General features: G+C 35.5%; 1 long non-coding RNA gene across 1 annotated transcript in view; it reads right to left on the bottom strand.

Moving 5' to 3' along the window:
• Positions 1 to 26091, bottom strand: part of LOC120244003 — a 56739-nt gene that overhangs the window by 9226 nt on the left and 21422 nt on the right. Inside the window, exon 2 of the long non-coding RNA XR_005531441.1 lies at positions 4213 to 4405. This is a non-coding gene — a long non-coding RNA (uncharacterized LOC120244003). The remainder of the gene's footprint in view (positions 1 to 4212; positions 4406 to 26091) is intronic.

Raw genomic sequence — 26091 nt, 5'->3', positions numbered from 1 at the left:
ACACCAAAGAAACAAGGAAAAGCAAGGCTGAACTTACACACCGTTAGCAAGACAGTTTATAAAAAAAGAAAAGAAAAGAGAAGGAAAGAAAAGAAAAGAAAAGAAAAAAAGAAATGAAAATGAAAATGAAAAAAGGAAAGGGAAGGAAGGGGAAGGGAAGGGAAGGGAAGGGAAGGGAAGGGAAGGGAAGGGAAGGGAGGGGAAGGGAAGGGAAGGGAAGGGAAGGGAAGGGAAGGGAAGGGAAGGGAAGGAAATGTTGGCCCTATAAATGTCTATTCTATGAAAGGACCTGGGGAAAACATATCAGATTTTCTTTTTATCAACAGAGGTCAGCACCGAGTCCTAATTTATCCCTCCATTCTTGTCAAACAATGGCCTTTATCAGTTTCTCATAAGACTTATCTGGAAAATTCCACATTATCTGGTTATAAATGAAAAGACCATATATATATATTTGGATATATATATATATATATATATATATATATATATCCAAAACACCCAAATTGGTAGGGTTAGTAACAAACTTTTTAAAATCTACTTTTGTTTACTGATCTTGGTTTATAACAACCAAATAGGTTCTTTCAGGTCAGGCTTCTCTCAGGAGATACTCAGAGAGGCAGAGGACGGGGCCATTTGACTATGGCCCTTGTTAACCAAGACAGTTTTGACCCCAACAGTAATGGACTGAGAAGGATGTGAATTAGAGCAGAGAGCCAAATGTTTTAAGGTTTTTCCAGAAGATCTAGAGTCCAACAGTTCCTTTGATAGCTTTTCTCCTCAGGACTGACTATCATAGGTCAAAAAAAAAAAAAAATTAACCTATGGTAACTATATTTTCCAAATCTTAAATGAGGACAAATGGTATGACAAATATATATGGGGAAAGACCATTAGAAATGTGAAATGCATAGACTAGCCCACAGTTAGACTCTGAGACAAGAAGACCCAATAAAATAGACCAAGAAAACATATTTTGCTGCAATATTCTAATCCTAAGGGAAGCTCCCAGCTTCTGGGTTGCTGTGCTCCAACTGGTAAGCCAGGAATTGTGGAGGCCACTAAGGTACATCGCCAGATTTTAAAGAAAATCTGCTGTGAGACTAGCTGCTGTACCTTCAGATCTGCCCAGATACTCATGTTGAGGCCATGCTTAGTGCTCAGGCTACTCCCAGCCAATGAATAAGCATGGCAGAGGCACAAGAGCCAGGCCATATCTGTACAATGCGAGACTTCTCTAACGGGAAATTTTGCTCAGGGACCCACATTGCCTTGACTGAGACTTCTCACTGTGAGGCTCTCCCAACATCTCCTTCTCCCTCTCCTTTACCTTTCACAAATGTTCCCTTTAATATTTGCTGTAGGTTCAGGCTTATTTAGGTGCACTGTTTTCTTGTAACTAAAAAGTCTTGGGTCATCTGGGTGGCTCAGTTGCTTAAGTAGCCTATTCTTGACTTTGGCTCCAGTCATGATCTCATGGTTGGTGAGTTCAAGCCCTGCATCTGGCTCTGTGCTGATAGCTGGAGCCTGTTTGGGATTATACTCCCTCTCTCTCTGCCATTTTCTGGCTTGTTCTCTCTCTGTTTCTCTCAAAATAAATAAATTAATTTTTAAAAAAAGAAAGTCTTTGAACAGCTGGAGGTACCCATTCCCTTATCTGTAACTCTTTGGGCCAAATGTGTTTCTGAATTCAGATTATGGTGCATCTACCGTATATCATATACCAACCCCAATTGGGGCACTCCACAGTGACTATGCAGTAAAATACAAACATGTATGCAAAGTAGGATAAATAGAGGCTATCCATGATCTCAGATAAACATATGCATGATCGCACCTTTCCCAAACATACACTGAGATCATGCTAGGAATTATCTCTAAATATATTACAAAACAAACAAAAAAATAAAGCAAATAAAGCCAAAGTTTTTGGTTTTCAGAGCTTGATAGATTTCAAAATTGTGAACTATATATTTTTTATACTATTACTACTAGTTTCCCCCTCTTCACATTAATCATCTATTAGATCCTAAGCCATTTACTCTCAAGCTTCATTGTCAATAAGGACCTCCTGCGGGTAGTTTTCAATTTTTCAATTCTCAAATTTTTATTCAGTAGGTCTAGTGTAAGGCCTTAGAAATCTGCATTTGAACAAGCTGGTGAACCCCAACCTCACTTGCGATCCTGATACAGAAAGTTTTGAGATTCAGACTTTGAAAAAATACTGTTCTATACTTTGACTTCACTTTTCAGTATGATAAGCTAACTAATATCACTAGTTCCAGGCTTAATCTCATGAATTTTGAAGTTTGTTGCTTTTTGAACATAGAACCAGCAAACTAGCTTATTCTCTTGTTCTTCCTCTTTGACTTTATCTATGTTTGCAGCTAAATTATACAGCATTCACTTTCTAGTGAGGTATTAACTTCATCAGTCACTCTTCAGGGCTATTATCTTGAAATGACAGAAGTTAGTGGTGTTTTGTTTTTTTAACTGAAATAGAGCTGAATAGTTTCTACTTATTTTTGAATATCTGTCTCGCCAGAGTACCAGCTTGATCCTATAGAGTTGTTCAAGGAGTCCCCTGTGCCCACGATAGTTGGAGTTATAGGTAGAAAAACTATAGACAACTCTAATGGGTAAATGAATCCACAATAGGAATAGCAGGAAAACTGACATGAAATATATTTGTAAGTGTACTCTCACTCAGTACTACTTTTAGCTTGGTTCTCTTGCAGAACCAATTTTCGTTTGACCTAGCAAAGCAAGTTATATTTCTAAAGTTTCCTTTCATTTTCCAAAGATATTCTTATTTCTGTTTTAAATTGAGTGCTTCCCCAAACTGGAGACTAATTGGAGACTGTAATGAGATATGTTAGGAAGAGACATTAAGGAAAAAAAACCAAGCTCTGTAAAAGGGCCCAGGTATTTACTTGGGTAATATGTTTACTGCAAAAAATTTCTGCTCTCTCCTGAGTAGGAATTTAAAGTCCTCTGCTAAAAACAGCTTGAATGGCCATTAATTTTAATATTAATAAGGGAAACACAAGAAAACCTAAGTCTGAAAGCATCCTTTAGAATTACATGAATACCATTATTTCCACAGGTTTCATGATTATCAAGCTGGAGAATATGACATTTTGCTAGAATTTACCTGGAATTAGAGGTTAAATGTGGTGTATATCCCTAGTGAAACAATTTTAAGAATATGTTAGAAAAAACTAATAGTTTTTATGCTAAAATAAGCAGAGACATTATAGTATAGAATGCAAAGTTTGTGTACTTTAATTAGTAAAACACACACCTCTTTAGAAATACCATAAATAAAAATGCCTCTTTAGACTAGGACCTCATAATATACAGAGGTCTGTCTTCTTTCTCAGTGATTCAGGGTAAGTTGGTGGGAAAGTTTAGGAAACACTACAGTTGATTGTGACATGTGGGGTTAGGTATTTCCTGTAAGGAGTGTAAACGTGCCTACTTTATTATTCTAGTGACTGCCCTTGAATTCTCCATCTCAACTTGCAATATATGGAGTTGAAAGCGGGTATGAAAATCATGTTTTAGTTGTGCTACCAAGGATATGCAACAGGATGTTAAAATTGAACTATTTCTGACTCTGTTTTGGCTAAAGCCCCAAGACAATATTTGCCAACTATTCCACATTCTAAAGTTAGACCACCTATGAAGGACTTGCAAAGAAATAGAGGAAATAGAGAAGGAACCCACAAGGCCATTTTCCCCCTTCAGGTAACAACCTATAGCAGGCCAACTGGGGCTGAGGAGAAGCTCTAACTTAGATGAAGTTTGATTTTACACAGACTGGACATTTTAATTGCTGAAACGAGACTTTCCTTTTGTGAAAAGAGGTGATCAGAGAACTTTTTATTACCTAAGAATGACCAAAAAGTCATAGGATTTCCTCCAAATTTCATCTGAGTCATAGAGCAAATACACCTACAAAGTGGGTCTGAATGGGCAGGGGAAGGAAAGTAAAGTGGTTTTTTTCTTTTTCTTTTGTTTACTATATGTCTGTGACTGGGACATGAATCAGGAAGAAAGGAGCAGTATAAGTAAACATTTAGAAATTTATACTGATTCTTTTCTTTTGTGTTTGTTTGCTTTAAGGGGCTATTACGCTTATTTTTATGAACTTTTTTTTAACCATATCAGGACTTTTCCTTTCCACTTTACAACACATTCTCTGCTTACCTCTGCTACATGCCCTGAGCTCATTCTCCATTCAATGCTGTTCTTGGTGTTCATTGTATCCATAGTTTGCTTGCTTTAAAATCTTATAGTGATATTATGTATCATCTCCTATAGGCTCTATGTTTTCCCAATTTGATGATGCTGGGATAATTTTCTAATTTCATGTGAGCTGTCTTCCAATTTCCAGAAATATCTGAAGCAAAAATAGAAGAGAAAATTACACTGTAAAGAACAGAAATATAAATACTGGTTATAGCTTTCCTTCAAAAGTGTTTTTCAGTTGGCTTACAAATTCCTGTCCTTCTCACCAGTTTATCTAATCAGGAGAAATAGACTGGAATCCAGGATATATAAAGCAATCCAGTCCTATTATTATGAGAAAGCTGGCTTCCAGATCATAGGACATTTTTCCAAAGTGAATAAAGAAAGAATTCATTTTACCATCAAGGGAAATTTTTTTTAAGGAAGTCTTAATTATATGAGAATTATCTTACTCTCTAAAACCAGATGCATAGATTCATACTGAGATACTTGCTAAAGGTTAAATTTTGAATACTGAGAGATGTTAAAAATCATTATTAGATCTTGAAAAGATGCTAATAATAGGTGCAGATATTTATTGAGCACCTATTAAGTGTTAGGCACTGTGCTGGGTCCTGGCCACACACTGATAACGAATGGATTCTTCCTGATCTCTAGATGCTAAAACAGTAGAAAAGAACACATACATTAGTAAATTAATACTTAGAATTATACATATAATAAGAGTATATATAAAAGATAAAATGAGAGATGACCACAGGAAGGAGAGTTATCTTGGTTAGAAACTTGGGGGGAGGGGCTTCTGGTCAAAGGTCAAGTCAGCACTGGCTTTAAAGAATAGCCCAGGAGACGATGGGAACCTCAAACAGAAAAGCAGAAAGCACAGATGCCCACATGCCAAGCAGTGTGGTGTGTTCAGGAATCCCACTAGCAGGATGGAGTAACTGGAACATTAAATGCACATGGACAGGAGTGATTAGGGCCAGTAAAGGACGTGAAAATGGTAGAAAAGGGCAGGTGATAAAAGGACTTTGCTAAGGAACTTCATCTTGAGGGCAGTAGGCAGTCAGCTGAGGATTTTATGAGTGAGAGAGATGAGTTGGTAAGTGATTTAAAAGAATTCATGTAGGGGTGCATGGGTGGCTCAGTCAGTTAAACATCTCGTTTTGCTCAGATCATGATCTCATGGTTCATGGGTTCAAGCCCCACATCAGGCTCTGTGCTGATAGCTCAGAGCCTGGAGCCTGCTTCAGATTCTGTGTCTCCCTCTCTCTCTGCCCCTCCCCTACTCGTGCTCTCTCTCTCTCAAAAATAAATAAATGTTAAAAATAAATAAATAAAAGAATTCATGTAGTTAAAAATAAGACATGAAGTAGAGCGTAGGGGAGCCTACAAATAAATAGAAACCAGATTCCTAGTGGCAGAAGAAGTAGAGAGAGGAGAGGAAAAACAAGAGAAATTTTAGAGGAAGAACACTTAGGGAGAGAGAGGCAGGGAAGGAAGGAGAAAGAGGGGGAGAAAGAGACAGAGAGAGATGCAAACAAGGGGAAGATGAGAAATTGTAATGCAATTGAAAAATATTTTGGGGTGCCTGGGTGGTTCAGTTGGGGTATTAGGCAAAATAATGTCTCCCTTACCTGCCTTGAGAGGTTCCATTCTAATCCCTGGCATTTATAAATACATAACCTTACTTGGTGGAAGGGACTTTGATGTAATTAAGTTAAGGATTTTCAAATGGGGAGATTACCCTGGCTTAGCCAGGTGGGCCCCTCTGTAATCACAGCAGTGCAGTCACTTCAAAGTTTTTCTCTGATAATTCTAACATCTAAGTCTGGTTCTGTTGACTTTCTAAAATTTTTTTAAATTTATTTTTATTTTAGAGAGAGAGAGGTTCAAGCAGAGGAGGGGGCAGAGGGAGAGAAAGAGAGAGAGAGAGAGAGAGAGAGAGGTATCTCAAGTGGGATCTACACTGACTATGGAGCCTGACAGAGGGCTCCATCCCACGAGCCTGGGACCTGAGCCAAACTTGAGTTGGGTGCTCCTGGTTTTGTTGATTTCTTTATGTCTTGGAAAAGTTTTATATTTTCTTGCTTTTTGGGCATCATTTCTTAAAAGTGAATTCTAGACATTACATTATAAAAGAATGATAGAAACCAAGGTAAATAATCTTTATGTTCAGAAATTGTTAATGTGGGTCTGATCCAATGTGGTCAGTAGTTTACCTAGAATTTGTTGCACAGGCTTCAAATTATTCCAGTAGTAGATGCCTACACCCTGTATTTAGTGTACGGGCTAGGATTGCCTAAAAGTTTTTCTGTGTTTCTGCTCTACAGTCACTTTCAGGAGCCCCTGTACACCTGTGTCACCTATATCTCTCCTTGCTCTTGCCCTCCAAAGACAAAGGCTGTTGTTGCTTGTCACTCAAGCACATGTGTGCAGATTTATGGAGGAAGAGGTGATTTCTACTTGTCCTCCACCCTTAGTGCTCCCTTATATGGGGCTTGCACCAGAGCCTTGGAGGGTGAGGCTTTTTCAGTAGTCTAGCTCCTCTAGATCCAGTGGCAGACAAGTCTCTCCATCTTAGTCAGTTCAGGCTGCTACACAGAGTAATATGGGGTGGGTGGCTTATAAACAACAAATATTTATTTCTTACAGTTCTGGAGGCTGGAAGCCCAAGATCCAGGTGCTGGTAGATTCAGTGTCTGGTCAGGAATTGCTTCCTGTTTCACAGATGGCTGTCTTTTCACCTGGGGGTCTGGGTGAAGAAGCACTCTGGGGTCTCTTTATATGGGTGCTGGTTCCATTCATGAACACTCTACCTTGATGATCTAATCACTCCCAAAGGCCCCACCTCCAAATTCTTTCACACAGGGATTAGGATCTTAATATAGGAATTTGGGGGGAACACAAGCATTCAATCTATAGCTCCTTCCACACAGCACAGATTCTAGAGGGCAGGCATATTTCCTTCTTCTTCTTTTTTTTTTTTTAATGTTTACTTATTTTTGAGAGAGAGAGAGCAAGACACAGACTCTGAAGCAGCCTCCAGGCTCTGAGCTGTCAGCACAGAGCCCAAAACGGGCTCAAACTCACAAGCATGAGATCATGATCTGAGCCAAAGTTGGACATTTAACTGACTGAGCCACCCAGGAGCCCTTCCTTCATCTTATCTATGATAGCCTAACTGCCTTCTATCAGTGGGGTAGTTAGCAAGCATAAATTTCCTGCCCTTCCCCAGCAGCCTTAGACATCCTTTTGTATCATTGCAAGATCCTGGGCATAAATGTATTCCCTGAGTGCCTTCCAGCAAAAGATGTTTTTTCCTAGGATCAGTGGAGGATGGCTAGAAAAGTGTCCGATTTTCTATCTTCTTCACACTCAGTGGCAGCAGGGAGTTAAGAGATTTTGGAATAGGAAGTTAAGAGATTTTTCTGCTCCTGTACAGCAGTAACCCCTGGGTTTTTAAATACAGTTTACCCTTTTTTAAAAATTTTTTAAATGTTTTATTTATTTCTGAGAGAGAGAGAGAGAGACAGTGTGAACAGGGGAGGGTCAGAGAGAGAGGGAGATACAGAATCTGAAGCAGGCTCCAGGCTCTGAGCTAGCTGTCAGCACAGAGCCTGATGTGGGGCTCGAACCCACGAACCATGAGATCATGACCTGAGCCTAAGTCAGATGCTCAACCGAATGAGTCACCCAGATGCCCCGCGTACAGCTGACTCTTGAGCATTGTAGGGGTTAGAGGCACTGACCCCCATACAGCTGAAAATCTGCATATAACTTTGGACTCCCCCCAAAATTAACTACTGATAGCCTACCGTTGACCAGAATCCTTCTTGATAATATAAACAGTTCATTAACACATATTTTTTATGTTATACATATTATATACTATATTCTTACAATAAAATAAGCTAAAGAAAAGAAAATGTTATTTAAAAATTATGAGAAAATATATTTATAGTACTTTACATATATTACTGAAAAAATCCATGTATAAAATGTACCCATGGATTTCAAATCCATGGGTTTTAAAGGATCACCTGTATTTTATACCACTTCTGTATTTTATACATTCCACTGGCCTAAAACCAGATAGTCACATCTAGCTCTAAAGGAGAGAGCTGGGAAATGTAGTTTTCTGTATACACAGGAGGAAATCGGAACTGTGTGATAAACATATAGCATTGTCTCAGCCTTACCATGATAATAGGAAAGGGACTAAACTGAGGACTCCCCACAGTTTTCAATCTCTTTAGCTTTGTAACCATGACTTTGGATAATCTGGCATCTGTCTACATCTCCAGCTTTATTTTCTCCCACATCCCACACATATCCTGTGGTGTAGGATAACTGTTTTCACTTATCTAAAAGACTGTGCTCTCTTGAGCAATGTCCTTGCATTTGCTCTTCCCCCTTTCTTCACTGAGTTTCCCTTTCTACATCATAACTCCAGGGAATATTCTCCAGCCTTTCTTTTGTGACCCTAGAAATCTCTGCATTTTTCTATTTCAGCAGTTAGCATGCTGTAGTATAATTGATTATAAGTTCTTTGAAGATAGGACAGGAAAATGCAGAGACATGAGGGTGGATAGCAGATTTCATTTGCATTCAGGGTACTGTAGGCCTAGCAGTACGAAAGCAAACCGTATACCCAACACTGACTCCAGTATTGACTCAATTCCTTTGTTTCTGCTCTCCTCTCATTCTCCTGCTTTTGTATCCACCACTACTCAGTAAGTAACATAAACTCATATTCTTTTTCTTATAACTCACGTGCTTTACAAAGAAATATCTTAATAATATATTAAAGGAGAGCAGAATATACTACCCTAAAATATGCCTCTTTGGCACAAGGATTATTTTGAGCTGGTTATTTTTTTAAAATGGCAGACACTAGAGAAGCTTAGAAAACCAAGCAGAGGTTACCCTTTTGTAAGAGACATTTACATCGATAAGGGAAACATCTATCTGTATGGAAATCTATCTCTACACCAGGAAGAAAAGCATGACCAAATCTCTAGAAACTTGTCATCTGAGAAGGCAAGAACTGAAATCTACATAACTTTATCCTTGTTTATTGTGCCTTTTCTGGTAATTTCTCATGATTAGCCTTCATCTCCAGGCAGCTTCCCATCTTTTGTCTTTAGCTGAAAATGGAATTTAAGGTGGTAGGTTGGAGAGTTACTTAGTTTTCCTGGGTATCTCCCATGTATACCAGAGGTATAAGGTTATTAAACTCCTATTTTTCTCCTGTTAATCGGTCCCTTATTCCAGGGTTGGGGGTGTTTCAGCCAAGAACCTAGAAGGGTAGATATACAATATACAATATAATAGCTAATACTTACTGATAATCATTATTCTAAGTGTTTTACATGTATCAACTCACTTAATTCTCACAACTCTATGAAGGTGTCATAATTATCTTATTAAAATAAATGAAGAAAAGCACAGGGAGCTTAAGTAACTTGCTCAATATGGCAAAGCTAGAGAGAGTTAGACTTGGGATATGGAGCAAGGTAATCTGGCTTTGGGGCTCGAGTTCTTGGGACCGGCATTCATCCCCTGTCCAGTTAGCCATGGCAATAATGGTGGCATTACTTGGTACCAAGAATGTGACTATATCAGTCAGGATCCAGATGGAAAAGGAAATTTTTAACATAGTTCATTTAATAGAGAAATACTAATATTGAATGTTGGCTAAACAGAATTGGAGGATGAAAAATACAGAAGAGAAATATTATAGAGGTTACATAGAGGTTGAATTATTGGAATCTTTTAAAAAAATGTTATGTTTATTTTTGAGAAAGAGAGAGAGTGTGAGCAGCAGAGGTACAGAGAGATAGGGAACCGATGATCCTAAGTGAGCTCTTATGCTTTCCAACAGCAGAGAGCCTGATGCAGTTCATCATGAACTGCAAGATCCTGACCTGAACTAAAGTCATATGCTTAATTGTCTGAGCCACCCAGGCATCCCAAATTATTAGGATCTTAAAGTTAAGGGAAGGGATCACAAAGAGCTGGGACTCAAAATGCTACGGAGATATTGCCTGGCTAGGTCTGTACCTCAGGAGCTTGCAGAAAGTACATTGCAGAGCTAGGAGCAGGGCTTTTCAGCAGGGTGGGTACCTCAACAACATGGAGGAAAGATCCTACAGAACTAAAATTCAGACCTCTGTGGATGTCTGTGGAGGGTAGTCTAGTCGGTATCTTAAGATCATAAAGGAGACTGCCCCAGGAATTGGAATTCAAACTTCCAAAGAAGGGTGCCTGCCAACTGATGCTTATATTTTGGAGGGATTACATGAGTCTATTTCAGGGAGTGTGGGAGAGACAAGAACCAACAGCCACTACCAGAGGAAGAATTGTTATGGAGATATGGAGAGGGACAAGCAAACTGGAATAAGGAAATTTCTTGTCATCCTGGCTGTTGAAAGAACCTAAAAGGGAGCCAGTTGGCAAAGGAGAAATGTGGTTTGCTGACAAGATCTGAGAACTTGGAGAAAGGATCTTTCAAAGCAGAGAATCATAATATTCAGAAAGTATTACTTGAGTTCGTGCTGGTACCAACCCTGAAACAGAAAAAAAGAAGAAGAAAAGATAAGAAAATCAGAGCATACCTGAGTGTAGAAGGATGTATTTGGAGCTCAGAAAAAAATTAGCTTGGTAAGGCAACACATTAACTTATATATGCAGAGCCTATTAGAAGGTGTCACTGCATTTGGGGATGATCTAATCAAGATTCTCCGAAGGATCTGGTATTAGCAACAGAAACTTGGATTATTTGTCTGGAACACTTCTGAGCAATTTAACATCTTAATTTCTCTCCTTAAAACAATGAGTGGATTTTAATTTACCAATTCATTAAACATTTTCTGGATACCTTCTATGACTCCTATATTGTACCTGCTTCTGTTTGTTAGGTCAGAAATGGGACAAACTTCACAAATAAAATACGGTGTAGGTGTAAAGCAGGTTTATTGGTGAAATTTACAAGCAGAGGGCCAAAGAATATACGTAGTGTCCCCAAGTCTCTCCATCAAACAGAAAATTGCCCATGGGTGTGGTGTGTCTGGATGTACAGTGAGGGTGCTCCTGAGCAGGCTATGCCTCCTGCCATCCTTACTCCTACCTTACATATATTCTACTCTACATTTTCCGGAGAAACTGGGTGGAGGCAAAAAGGATCAGCAGACTGATAGCCTAATTATGGTGTACCAGCCAGAGTCCAGCTAGGCAACAGAAACTGCACCAGTTATCTAAACAAAAAAAAATGTAATAGAAAGAATTGCTCACCCAGTAGAAACATTTTAACTAGAAAATCGATAGGCTAACAGGGAACCCTATGCTGTCACTGAGTTAGCAACAAAGGAATGAGTTGCTAAAGGGAAAGAAGGGAAATGGTTTCAATCAATGAAATTTAGAAGAGGGGTTCCATAGAGTTGAGCCTCAAGACTATAGAAGAGGGTTTCCATGAGCCTAAAACCCAAACATCTGAAGAAGAGGGGTCATTCTGCTGTTTTTGTTGTTTCATGGTGGAGGAGGGGGTCCACAATGAATCAGGTGATGCAACTGCGTGAAAATTTACAAACCAGATTCAGCTGCTTCTAGAGGAATGAATCATGACTATCAGGATAAAGTATCACTGCTAGGATGACACTTAGAGGAATAGGAAGCAAAACAGAAGAAAGGAAGATTCTTCTTCCTGAAGTAACCTAGCAGAATCCCTCCAGTAACCCCTATTGGCAGAGAAAAGGAGCCTTCGCCATGGAGATGAAATGTAGAAATGATCTTTGTGGAGACCAAGCACTAGCATCGCAGAGCCTAGCATAACACAGTGGGCTTAGAGCCAAAAGACAATAGTTTGATAAGCAGCACAAATGGAAATAGAAAGGTCTTGGGCTATGTATTTGGAGGAATGGTCTTGCTGAAGAGAGAAACTTCTAATTTCAACTCTATGTCAGTGACCTGAGGAGTTTGCTCACCAGCCTAAATTTCAGTTGGTCAGTGAGCAGTCCATCTTGATGAGCCACCTGGTGTGGAAGATAGCTGAGGAGCACCATTCAGCAAATGGAGGAGTCCATCTCCTTAATGTTTTTGTAAATTTCAAATGAAAAACAATAAGGTAAGGATGAGATGTAAGAAATGCATTCTCTCATATGTCAGTGGGTGTTTAATCATATCAAGCAGTTTAAAAAACTTTTGAATCTTATTTGTAAAAAAAAAAAAAAGAGAGAGAGAGAGGAAAAAAAAAAAGAACAGGAAAAAAAAAACTTTTGAATCCAATTTCCTTTAAAGCCCCTTTTCTTTCTTTTCTTTTCTTTTTTTAATGTTTATTTTTGAGAGTGAACAGGGGAAGGGCAGAGAGAGAAGGAGACACAGAATTCAAAGCAGGCTCCAGACTCTGAGCTGTCAGCACAGAGCCTGATGCAGGGCTCGAACTCACGAACCTCAAGATCATGACCTGAGCCGAAGTCAGCCACTTAACCAACTGAGCCACCCAGGCACCCCTAAAGCCCTCTTTTCTTAAGCAACTTGTGAAAGATCTCTTGAGTCAATTCGTCCATTGGAAAGATTAATCTAACAGTGATGTGTTGGATGAAAAGGAGGAGGGAGAATCTAGAGACAGGAAGGCCAATTAGACAGTTAAGCTTATGATCTGACCTCTGACTGTGACAGAGGAAATGGAAAGACAGAAACATAAACATCATGTGAGAGGGAAAATAAAAACAAGTAAGATTATAGCAAATGAAAATTATCACATTGTTTTATAGCCAGTTGTTAATATGTCCATCTTCTTAGCTAGATTCTGAGCAATGTGCTTACAAAGACATTTTTTTCATTTATCGTTGTTACAGGAGGTAGAGGAAGGCAGACTGTAATAGGACTGTAATATTGTTTAAAACTCAAGAGAGTAAGACTTTTCTGAAAGCAGCTTAGTAAGAACAGCACCGCTAGTGGAGATGTGGAGGAGGCCTGCCAAGATAAGTGTGAGTAGTGTTGGCAACAGCTGGACAGTAACCTAAGGGACATCAGCAGGCTCCAATTGTGGCAATTGGCAAATTCATGAGGTCTAATGTCATCAGCAATTGTCATGCAATAATAGCTGAATCCATGAGGCTGTCAAGTGGATGGTGAGGAGCACACAGTTTTGCAGAGCGTTTAAATGGCTGCCAAGAAGAAGGCATCTGAACACTCCATAATCCTGTTATTGGAAGGGACCACCTTCCAATAGGGCAGTGAGAGTTATGATGATGGTGATAATATAGCATCTAAACTTTATAAAGTTCTATCTGTGAGCCAGAAACTTGCTAAATATTATATATTTATTATTATTTTCTTAATCCTTATAGACCAACTACAAAGTAGGTACTATTATCATTATGCCCACTTCACAAATTATGGAATCTTGGCTTAATAAAGTGTAGGTTAAGATCACACAGACATAAATGGGAGACCCAGGTTTGTTGTCCCAAAAGACTATGATATGAACTTTGAAGTTTTATAAATAACCTCAAGACCAATAATGCCACTTATTACTATAATTTGTCCTGCCATTGCTCATTGTTACCTCCTAGGCTCATATGGGCTGGAAGTTGAAGATTCTATCTAATGGCTTGTAAAAAAATAATGAACCAGGCTTAAGAAAACCCAAATTCCTAAATATATTAGGAACCATAGTGAAAAATAATGTTTATAATTTGTCAGAAATGGTATTACTGGTATTTTAGAACTCAAGAAATTATAAGACAGAATGAAAATAAGTTATCTTTGTTTGGTTTTACATGTAGATATGTGTTCAATACAATTTAGAAACTGCAAATAAATAAAAAGAATGATACTTGTATCTTGCAAAGAAAAAGAATTGGACATGTAGGAAAATAGCTTTGGCCTCTTTTGTTTGACCCTCGTAATCACTTGTGACCCTAGATTGGCACTAAGCTGTCAAATATAAACTGATTTTCTCTGGTGTCTGATTGCAAGCTGTAGGCCTTCATTATGAATATGGTGCTGAATGTATCATTTCTTATCATCATCTGTCAAAGAGAAAAAGCAAAGTAAGAATTAAGAGGTCCTTAATGGATAGGCATAACACTGATGATATTTTTATTGCCTCAGATTTTCTGTGTTTAACCTTATACATACCACAAAGGTGTTGCCATAAACCTTGAAGGATAGATGTGATAGAACTGGGAAAAATTCTGAGTAGTGATAGGGACCTTATCACTGAATGTAATGGCACTTAACCATGAGAACCAACAAATCGCTTTAATCAATACCGAACAAAGTTCAGAATGTCTTTCTTAGCTGTAAATCATACAACCTCTCCCCCATGTGAAACTCAGCCTCCTTAAGAATTATAGAAATGATTCCCCTATAGTTTTGGAAACTTGGTTTGGGATTGTAGAGAGGAGAATGAGATAAATTTGCTTTCTTTATTGCTTTCCTTTTCTTTCTTCTCTTTTTTAAGCCCAACACTTGTTCCCCAAAGAGGCTATGTGATCTTGGACAAATTATTCACTCTTGGTTTTAATTTTCTCCTCACAAAAGCTAAGAGAGATGGATCTGTTCTTCATTTCTATTACTTCTTCTATATCTTCATGATTTTCCCTTTTCATTTCCTAATCTGCAAAACTAAAATCGGCTTTTAAAAAGCAGTAGAGGAGTAAAAGATAGAAAATAGAATAAGTATAGCAGCTTGTTACTTCAGGAAAATAGTTGTTATTTGTTAAGCAATATTTGTTTAAAATATAAAATGTTTTACATAAAATATAAAGACAAAAATATTTGCTTCTAATTTTTTAAATGTTTACTTATTTTTGAGAGCAAGAGAATGAGCATCAGTGGGGAGGTACAATGAGGGGGACCGAGGATCTGAAGCAGGCTCTTCCCTGAAAGCAGTGAGCCTGATGCAGAGCTCTAACCCATGAACCATGAGATCATGACCTGACCTGAAGTCAGATACTCAACTTACTGAGTCACTCAGGTACCTCTCTAATTTGTTTCTTAGATATTAAGTAGCTTTGGTTTAACTAACTAGTCCTTTTTTATAGTATACTACTCTCTTTGAGGATAGTAACTTTACTTATTTAAAATTCCCATTCTAGTTATTCTATTAATTTTGTTTCCACAGGTATAAATTCGGGTTGTTGGCTTTATTGCTTCACCCTTCATGGCACTGGTGCTTCCAAATATTTGTGACTTGCGATTTCTGACTGTGAACTTAAGTTTGTAACTAATATTTCCCACTAGTTTGTCCACTGCTGATTTAAAGTTGCCGTAGATTTTTGGTAGATGCACGTTATCTGGTTAAGAAGCCTTCATGTAGTCTTAGGTTTCTAAAATTTTATCATGATTTGGTTCAGTCCATCCATCATGGTTTTAACATCACTGACAATATTTTCACTTTTAGAAGTTCTATTTGGTTATTTTTCATTTTTCCCCATTGTTTCCTTTTTTCTAGCCTCTATCCTTTCTATTACTTTACTATAATTTTCATTTCTTCACATATTTCTTCATCATTTTAAAATTCAGGATTCAGCAAGATTCTTTGCAACTTTCTCCAGCTGTTGTGACTGTGTAGTCAATGCCCCTTTATATGACTGCAACTGCCTTCAGGGCTGTGATGTGTTTGGAGGATACTTGTTTCTAACTATTCTCCTTGCACTGGTTTAAAGGTACTCTCCTAGTCCCATCTAAGGGCAGGTAACTCATTCCCCACTGCTCTGGAGCTGTGTCATGTCTAATACACCTGTGCTCTGTCATGGTATCAGTTACATAGGTATGGCTTTGAGTATATTCTTCAGGTTTGGCATCAGGAAATTTCCCTCTCTTTCATTCTGTCCCTTCTTTTTCTTTCTCTATCTTTTTAAAATCTTGGCTGTGATTTATTTTGCTTTTATTTTGTCTAGTACCTCTATATATTTCCATGTTGCTGGAAAGCATTATAAGATAGTAATGTTATATAACCATTTCCCCATGTGTTCTTTACATGCTAGCTTAATTTGGTTTTCTTAGAAAAAATAAAATATATGAATCTTTTGGTAGAAAATAAAAAGTCATTTGAGCTTCTTACATTTTTCAAATTGTTATCAAGCAAGTGTACTAGATATACACTGATACTAGTAGTAGCTGATAATATCTGTTTCTCTAAATACATGCTGTTTTTTGAAGGTTGAATAAAAGTTAACCAAATGTAGAAGGGAATAAATTCCTTCCAAACAGAAGGAACCATAGGTGTAAATGCAAAGAAATATTGAAAATATGGGTTTGGGGGTTATAAAAGGTTTACCAATACATGGAAGATCATGGATTCACAAACTGGAAATAATTAAAATCCTTTCCTTGTTGATTTCACATCCTGGGAAAGTAAGTTCATTAATGTCTTAAACCTGATTTTTGCCTCCTGCGAAATAATAGTTACCCACTTTTAGTTTTCCAGCGAATATTAAATAAAACACTTTTAGCAGTGCACCTAGTAGGTGTAGATCACCTAGTAGGTCACCTAGTAGATGATCATTCAACTGTAAGTTATATCTCATATATCCATGATTAGAACAATAGGTCCATAATAACAAAGAGTTGAGGGAAGGATGGAAAATAACTCTGATTCCATAGTATGAAAATTTCATGAAGTCAGAAAAAGAAAAACTTTAGATTTATCTAGTGGGCTATGTAAGAGAAAACTTTTTCTATTTGCAATGTTAAATCAGCAATGCACTTCAGGGATAAACCTTACTGGTAATATATTATCATTTTTATGTATTGCTGGATTTTATTTGCTAATATTTTGTTGAGGAGTATAAATCAATTTTCAAAAGGGGTAATAGCTATAATTTTATTCTTCTTATGAAGTCAATTTTTTTTTCAATTTTAGACTCTGGAAAATGCCAAATCCATAGAATACTTTGAGATTCTATATTCTGGATGGGTTTTTTTAGAATTGGTAACATTTTTTCCTCAAATATTTGTTAGACTTCACCAGTAAAACCATCTGGACCTGTAGTTTTCTGTATGTAAAGGTTTTCAACTACAAATTAAGTTTATTTAATAGACATAAGTTACTCTAGTCATATATTTCCTTTTCAATGAGTTTTGGTAGTTGTGTCTTTTAATGAATTGGTTCATTTCAACTAAGTTGTCTAATACATTGGCCTAAAGACATTCATAATAATTTATTTACCATTTAAATATCTAAAGATACTTTAGTGATGTCACCTCTCTCATTCCTGTTAATAGTAATTTGTGATTTCTCTGTTTTGTCACTGATTAGCTTGGATAGAAGTTTAGCAATTTTATTGATATTCTTTCACATGGCCATCTTTTGTTTACACTGATTTTCTCTACTATTTTTCTGTTTTCTATTCTATTGATTTCTGCTCTGTTAATTATTATGTCTTTTCTTTTGTTTCCTTTGGTTTTAATTTCATGTTATTTTGTAGTTTCTTAAGCTGGAAGATGAGGTTATTAATTTAAGAACTTTCTTCCTTTCTAACCTTTGTAATTTAGTGCTATAAACACTTAGTGCTATAAATTACTGCTTTAGCAGCATCTCATAAATTCCTGCCTGTTGTGTTTTATGTTCATTTCAAAATACTAATTTTCTTCTTGCTTTCTTCTTTGTTCAATAAATTATTTAGAAGTAGCATACTAGTTTCTATATTTTGGGGGGATTTTAAAGAGCTCTTTCTGCTAATGATTGTTCTCTGACCATTGTAATTAGATAATATACTATGTATGACAAAAATCCATTTAAATTTATTAAATCCATTTATCATTTATTTATGATCCATATTTGATCTGTTTGGTAAATATTCCATGTGTCTGCTGCTGTTGGATGTAATATTCTACAAATGTCAAATGGGTCAAATCAGTTGATAGGGTTGTTCAAGTCTTCTACATCCAGACTGATTTTCTGTCTAGTTGTTCTCTCGATTATTGAGAGTGTGGTATTTAAATCTGTCCCTAATTGTGGATTTGCCTATAACTCCTTGAAGTCCTATCAGTTTCCCCCTGCACGCAGGAATTTTGGAGCTCTGTATCAAGTGCATAAATGTATAAGATTGTTTTGTGCTCTTGATGAACCGCCAGTTTGTCATTATGGAATAACTTTATCTTCATTACCAGTTTTTGCTCTGAAATCTACTTTGCTTGATATTAATATGGCAATTCTATCTTCTTAAAACTAATGTTAATATGGTGTAACATTTATCACATTTTTATTTTTAATCTATTTATAACTTTATATTTAAAGCAAATTTCTTGTAGGCAGCATATTAGCGGATCTCCCCTTTTAACTTACTCTAATAGCTTCTGTCACTGAGAGTGAGTAGGTTATTTCCATTTTATCTGGATATTTATATGATCAGGTTAACTCTATTATCTTGCTGTTTTCTTTCTTTGTCCCATCTGTGGTTTGTTTCTCTTTTCTTCTTTTTCTGCCTTTCTTTTAGATTACAGAATAGTTTTTATGATTGCATTTTATCTCCTTTGGTGGTCTTTGGTTTGGTTATTGCATTAGAATTTACAGTAAACATCTGCAATCAGAGAGTAACTTCAAATGATATTATGCCTCTTCATATATGGTAGAAGAGCCTAGTAATTATATACTTCCATTTTTTCTCCTGGTCTTGTGCTTTTGTCACATATTATATTTGTATACATGTTATATGCCTCACACAATATTGTTATTTTTTAAGCACTCCATTATCTTTTAAGGAGACTTTAAACTTTTAGCTTTATTATTTCTCTTTGAGACTGTTCTAAAAACTATGGACTGTCTCCTTAGAAAGAGTATACACAGGCACAAAATATACCATAAATACTGCTGATAATTACAGGGGGTTTTCTGAAAATAAGCCCATGCATAGACTCCTGCTTTATAAAACAGAGCATTCATGTAAGCAGTGAGGGTTCAAAAATACTGGAACTTTAGGTACTAGTCTTAATATGATTTCATTTGCCATAATATTTGTGAGCCCTGTAGAAATTCTCATTATAATATATTCATACAATGTTAATGTTACACTAAACAGCCATTTATAACAGTTTTGAGGAGAATATATCAATATAAGAAAATGATAATAAAATATGTGACAAAAATATACAAAATTTTATACACACTGTGATCATGATTGTATATATAAACAGGTATGTCATTTACAATGTGTTTTGGTTGAAGGTAACATAATACTTGAATAAAAGTGGCATAAACTAAGTACTTCTTTTTCTCTCAATTCAGCAAGTATATAAGTATATACCTCATTAGAGGTATAGTGATTCAATGTTGGTTTGACAATGTCAATGCTGTGTCAGTTTTTCTTGTCCATCATCTCCTGATCATAAGATGGTTGAACATTTCTCACCTCAAATCTTCACACATCTCCTTTTTAACAGGAAGTAAAGTATTTTCCAGTCAACACAGCTGCCTTTCCTTAATCAGACTATCCCTCAGCCCTCATTGGCCAGGAGTGGGTCACATATCCTGGCTGCAAAGAAGTCTGAGACAACAAACATTTGATATTTTCAGTCTCTGTTGTGGAAGGTGGTTTCCTGTAGCAAGAAGTAAGTTTGGGAGACAACTGAGAGTCTGGCACAATCAGCAAGAGAAATTATCCTGGAGATAAATTCAGCAAGGCAATAATGCACAGCATGAGTGATTTAGAACATTTGTTGTACATATCCCAAATTTTCAGAACTATAATCTTGATACTTTCATGAATAATTTACTTAATTGAAAAATAATTATCTTAAATTGAGCTAGACATAATACTCTAGAATAACTCAAATTCTTCTTTTTTCCTTCTCAAGATAATGAGGTCACACTAGTTGTCTGTATTTCAATTATCTAACATTTCTGAATTGACTAAAACACTGATTTCTTACATTAGGACATTTGCATGAGCTAGCCATTTGAGTAATATAATAATGATTATTATTATATAATAAAGAAAGATATAATATTCTGTATCATTAATATTTTGTATTTAATAATTGATATTAATTATTTAATTAGTATTATTTCCCTTCTACTTTTCACATATTTTTATGAGTACACAGTACAAAATAATTTATTAATTTTTAAATCCCTGCTTTAGTGTTAATAAATTAAAATAAATAAATGGTACAGTATAATTATGTTTAACTGCAAAAGGGACATATATTATACATTGTGTATTTTTTCAAAAGTCCTTGTTAAAAAATTATCTGACAATAAAGTTGAATGAGAAGTTCTCATTCTTGCATCATTTATGGTTCCCACCTCCCCTTCATATGTCTTAGAGTAATTTTGGTGAATCTTAATGAAGGGAGGAAAGAAATATAGGTGCTTTACTTATGGTATTCACTTTGAATGAGAAGAACATTGATATCTTTGATAAGATACTTAGACAAGACAAGAAAATTAGGGGTTTTGTGGACACAACATTAATAGATGGATTATTTTTCTTGTCTTTCATGCAGCCCTGTTGTGTTTTGTTTTTCTTTACCACTTCCATGTTTAGCCAAATATATCATATTAATTTGGGGTTAATTTTCACATTTGGAAAATGTTGTTTTAGTTTAATATGTTCCCTAGAACAGTGATAAGTAAGATAATTTTTAAGTCAACAAACCATATATTGTCATTCAAGTTTAATTTTTCCTACTAACCAGTGAAGTCTAGGTAGGAGTAGAAGGAAACACATTACAAATGGAGCATCAGTGGAAAAACAGCATTTAAAGTTCACATTGTGCAGTTAATGCTAATGTTTCCCCATATTCACTTCTTAAGTCATTTTTTTAGTCTTACACCATTATTTTTACTGTGTAATCTTTTGGTGCCACCAATATATTTAAAAATAAAAATTCATCAGATAATTTTTAAAATACATAATTAAAACAAGAAAATACATTATTAAAAAATAAAGATTTCCAGTTATTAATACATAGTCATGAAACTATGACTAATATTTCTGGAAAAAAAGGAACCATCAAATTACCCTCCACATTTATTCCTTTTGAAACTCTTAGTACATATGGTTTAAAGCGATACCATTATCTTCTATTCAGGCTTCTTAAAAATGTACCAGTTTTTTACACTCTTATAAGATAGTAAAACATAGTGAAAACTTATATATCATCACCCATTTTATATACCCTGATGAAGCGGAATTTGATATAAGTCTGGCTTAATTTATTAATTCATTCAAGCAAAGTCATTATTGTCAGGACAGAAAAAAATAAGAATTTCAAGAGTGGTTATTCTTCTTTAATATCAATCCCAAGTGAGATTATACCATGATAGCAAGATCCTATTATACTCTCATCTCCAAACGCATAGTGCACATAGGTAATAACAGTGGTTGCATATTAATCCTAATCTATACATTCCACCTCAGAGCAAAAGATAGTTTTTCCCCACTTCTGCCATCAATAGAGATTAGAGAATCCACTCTGTCCTAAGACTGATATCCTGACACGATGATGGAAATAATCAAGGTAAAGGAATTTGACATCACCAAACTTTTCTTAATTCACTTAGGATTGTGGTCTGTAGTAGAGATTATGCCAGGCATTTGATATTCAAAACTAAGTACAACACAGTTCTTAATCTGACAGATCTTAGTATTTAGAATAGGGCAGACATGCAAATTATACATATCAATTCATGTATTTTTAGTACCTGCTTCAGAACCTGGGATACAGAAGGCACTTTAATAGTAATAGGAGTAATAACACCACTGCTACTAGTAATACTATTATTACTAATGCCTGACATTTAGTAAATGGTTACCAACCAGGAAATTACTTATCAGGAACTTTCATAAGCAATTTATTCATTTCGCTTCCCTTGGCCATATCACAACTAAATCGTCACTCAGTATGAAAATAGACTACCACTCTTCCAGTTATGGAATGAATAAATCATGGGAATAAAGGCACAGCATAGGGAATACAGTTAATGATATTGTAGTAACGATGCATCAGGACAGATGGTGGCTACCTACACTTGAGGTAAACATAGCATAATGCATAGAGGTTGAGCCAGTATGTTGTATACCAGCAAATAATGTAACATTATGTGTCAACTACAAAAAACCTAAACCAAAAACAACTCCCCCTCAAAACAACAACATAAAGAAAATATATAATCATGTGAAAAAGGGTTAAACATCTCAGTAGTAACAGTTAACACTTAAACAAACCAACAAACAAACCTGTGTACTTGTTTTACCCTAAAATTAACTTCTTTTAATTTAAATCATATTACTCTGGATTCATTGATGAAATCTACAATCACTTGAATGTTGCCATCTCTTATATAAGCTATTAGGCGTTAGATATGCATATAGTTTTAAATTTTTATTTCTTTTTTCATAATGAAGTGTTCCAGAAAGATAAACAGTAGTACATTCAGATGCTGCTATGCACAACACATGGTTTTGTCATAGATATTGTTCAGAAATGTATTTTGAAGAATTAATAAATGAATAAAGCAGGGGTTTATAACTCTCAATCCTTTAAGGGTAGTGTTGGTCACATTGCCTTTTAAGTTTAGAACATAAATTTTAAATAACTCAATTTGGCCTTGGAAAAATGAAATGAATGCTTAAAGAATGAAACATATTTAGAGTAATATGGTTCCAATCCCTACTTTAGAATGATGTAAATCAAATACCCTATTTTAGAAAATTTAAATCTTACAATTCCTTCATAAGTTAGAACACCTAGGAACAATAACAAGGTAATATATATATATATATATAGTGTGTGACCAGAAAATCACATGGATTTTAAATTTAGATATCTGACAAGGAAGTGTTAGATGTCCGTGGCAGGATTAATTTTTGCTCTGTCAGAACTGACCTGGTGCTATAGTTATTTTAAGCTCTAGAAATAAAGAAATGTTATGGTTGCCAAATACTAGGTGCCATCTAGCGGTTACTGAGAGTTAAGACAAATGTTCAGAAGAACTCCAAAGTATTCTGATTATTTCCATTTTTCCTTCATGGTGAGTTATATTTATCACTTTCTGAACGATATAATCCATCTCAACCAGGTTTCAAATCCTTCAAGTTTATATTCCTACAAGTGAATCTCGTAGGAATCTGGCTAGCATCTTGTTTGGTTTAACATTTCAGAAGTTTTCTTACTTGATTTTAGTGTAAGGGATATTATTACCTAGTACATTCCAATTAAAATAACTATGAGAGATTATACTGTTTTCCAAAGTTTTCAACTTTATGTTTTCCTTTTCTTTCCCAAATTAAAGTTGAGTATAAATTGAGGATGCCCTACAGAGCTAGACTAAGGGTCAAACAGAAGTATTTGAGGGATATTAATAATTCTCATAGTCATTTTAACTGTAAAAAATCAATAGCTTTGTATTTATACAGAAGGTTAGTGCAAAGTATCGTGGAATTCCATAAATTTTTAGAATTTCCATATTTAAAACAAAAGAGAAATATAGACAAAATGCAGTTTCCATGAATGTTTAGAATTGTTTCCAAGAACTCATTGGAAATAAAAGAATAATAAATTATAGTATATCTAATGTTACGTCCTTGATAAACATAATAATGTGGTGATGTACTACTTGATATTGATGCTTATTCTGATTATAACTAATATCTATAAAGATACAGTAAATGAGATTATAGCTCATTTTACCAGGTAAAAGTGAAAATTGAGGAAAATTAACATTATCATCATCTTGACATCTGGCATTTATAAACATTTACTATAGAGTTTTGATCTAAAACATTCATTTTATTTTGGCAATAGTTATCACTCATTTTTATTGAGCAGTCATTTCCAACTTGAGAAATTCTACATTAAGCACTTGATAAAACAAAGATTTATTAAGGTTCTCTGATCTGGCCTGGAAGGACATCATTTCTGTGTAACAATCCTGGTGAGCTAATGGGAAATGAAATAGTTAGAATTTATGAAATGTCATTTATTTAGTAGAAATTATATATAAAATGTATGGCAAAGGTTACATTCAATCAGCAAATATTTATTAAATATCTACTATAAGCAAGGAGCTGAGAATATATCTATGAACAATACAGACAATGTTATCACTTTTAAGGGGATAAAATTATGAGGAATATTTAGAAGAGATATCTGATAGACAAGGAAAAAACAAATAACAAAAGTTCAGATAGTAAAGAAAAATCAACTCAAGATGGGTTGGAGAACAGAAGACTAGATGCAAACTAGAAAAATAAACATGTCCTTAATAATTTATTTGATAATTTGAAAAGGTTGGAATCTACTTACCTAGGCACTTCTGTAAGCAGTTAGAGATTTATATTCAGGCAGTAGTAGGATATTGGTGTAATATCTTTTTGGATCGTAACTTGTGCCATTATAATGAGTTAAAGGCTTTTTTTGAGTTTTAAAAATCAAATACTAATGAAAACAGTAACCCATCACTACAACTGTGCTTCACTATCTAAAGCTTTGAATAGATTTGGGTAACCAGGATGTTGAAATGTTTAACTCAGTAGGACATAACATGAAATTATTTTACTTTTTTCCCCAGCCACTGCCCCAACCAGGACTAAGTTAAATCTCATTTTCTTGATGGGTAGCACATCTTCTAAGAATATCCGAGCAGACTTCCTTAGCTTTCCAGTCATTTACAGTTATTAAAACCTCGGTCACTGCATCCAGTTTATCTCCTCCTAGCTAGAACCTGAGTCAGGGAAAGGGAAAGAAAATTGTTTTGCTACTTTACTCTATCCTGCTTCTGATTTTAGCTTCATAAATTTGGAATCAGGGAGACGGGATTATGGAGAAAGGGCAAAAATATTTTTTCTTAACAGAGCATTTGGTTAGAGTGCTCTGCTGAGCGATGCTGCTTTTTGGGGTGTTACTGATTAACCCTGTATGGGAAGTGACCCATGCTGGTCCTCTTCTAGGGAATGTGCCTTGGTCTTGCAGCAGCTCCAACTTAGCCTTGTACAACTGTCTTCTACTTCCAGAATAAACTTCTAGTTTCAAAAGTCAACTCTCAGCTCCTTGTTGCTGGGTCCCAACAACATAACTGAAGCTCAAGTATCATTAGCTGTATCCATTTAAACACTAGGAAATAGATTCATGCTTGCCATACCAGATAGTGGGAGCAGCAGTTTTGATGGTTTGGAAGATGGTAGACACAACAAATGCTAAATTTAGAGAGTGCAATGGAGGTCTGACTTGAATACTAATAATTCCAAAATTAAAGGGAGACTATTGGTAGTTAGGTATTGTGGTGAAGATCAGTAGATGTGATACATGAAATCACTGCCCACTTTATGATCAAAGGGACCTTTGACTCCCCAATATTCTAAGGGCTTTTTAATACCCATCATAGCCCAGGAAACACATTAGGGAGTAAAGAGCATCATTTAAATTTTTTTAAATTGAAGACCCACCAATTGTTTTTGAGGTTCAAGATAAAATATTAGATATCTAGGAGGTAAGAGACGGATAAATGTTGAGTGGAAAAGGGAGATTGTTGACCTGAATTAAACAACAAATTAAAGTATGTCATTATACACTGGTAGTTCATCATTTAAAGACACAACTGATTTTATATAGATTATATAATATAGATTATATAGATTATATAATATAGATTATATAGATCCTGATTTAGGTAACATTCCACAACCTTTAAAATCATTTCTACAATACTGAAATTTTTTGTTGCAAATATACAGTTTCCTAATTAAAGAGGTGATGAATAAATAAAATCCTTCTTTGACACTGTATCTGTTTTCTCTTTTTTTCATATTTTATTTTAATTGTGAAACATGCATATTAAAACTATGTCTAAGGTTTCTTGGGTGGCTAAGTCACTTAAGT

The sequence above is a fragment of the Hyaena hyaena genome, unplaced genomic scaffold (genome assembly GCF_003009895.1).
Source record: "Hyaena hyaena isolate Hyena2069 unplaced genomic scaffold, ASM300989v1 scaffold_365, whole genome shotgun sequence".
NCBI lineage: Eukaryota > Metazoa > Chordata > Mammalia > Carnivora > Hyaenidae > Hyaena > Hyaena hyaena.
This window is presented reverse-complemented; position numbering and strand designations above follow the sequence as displayed.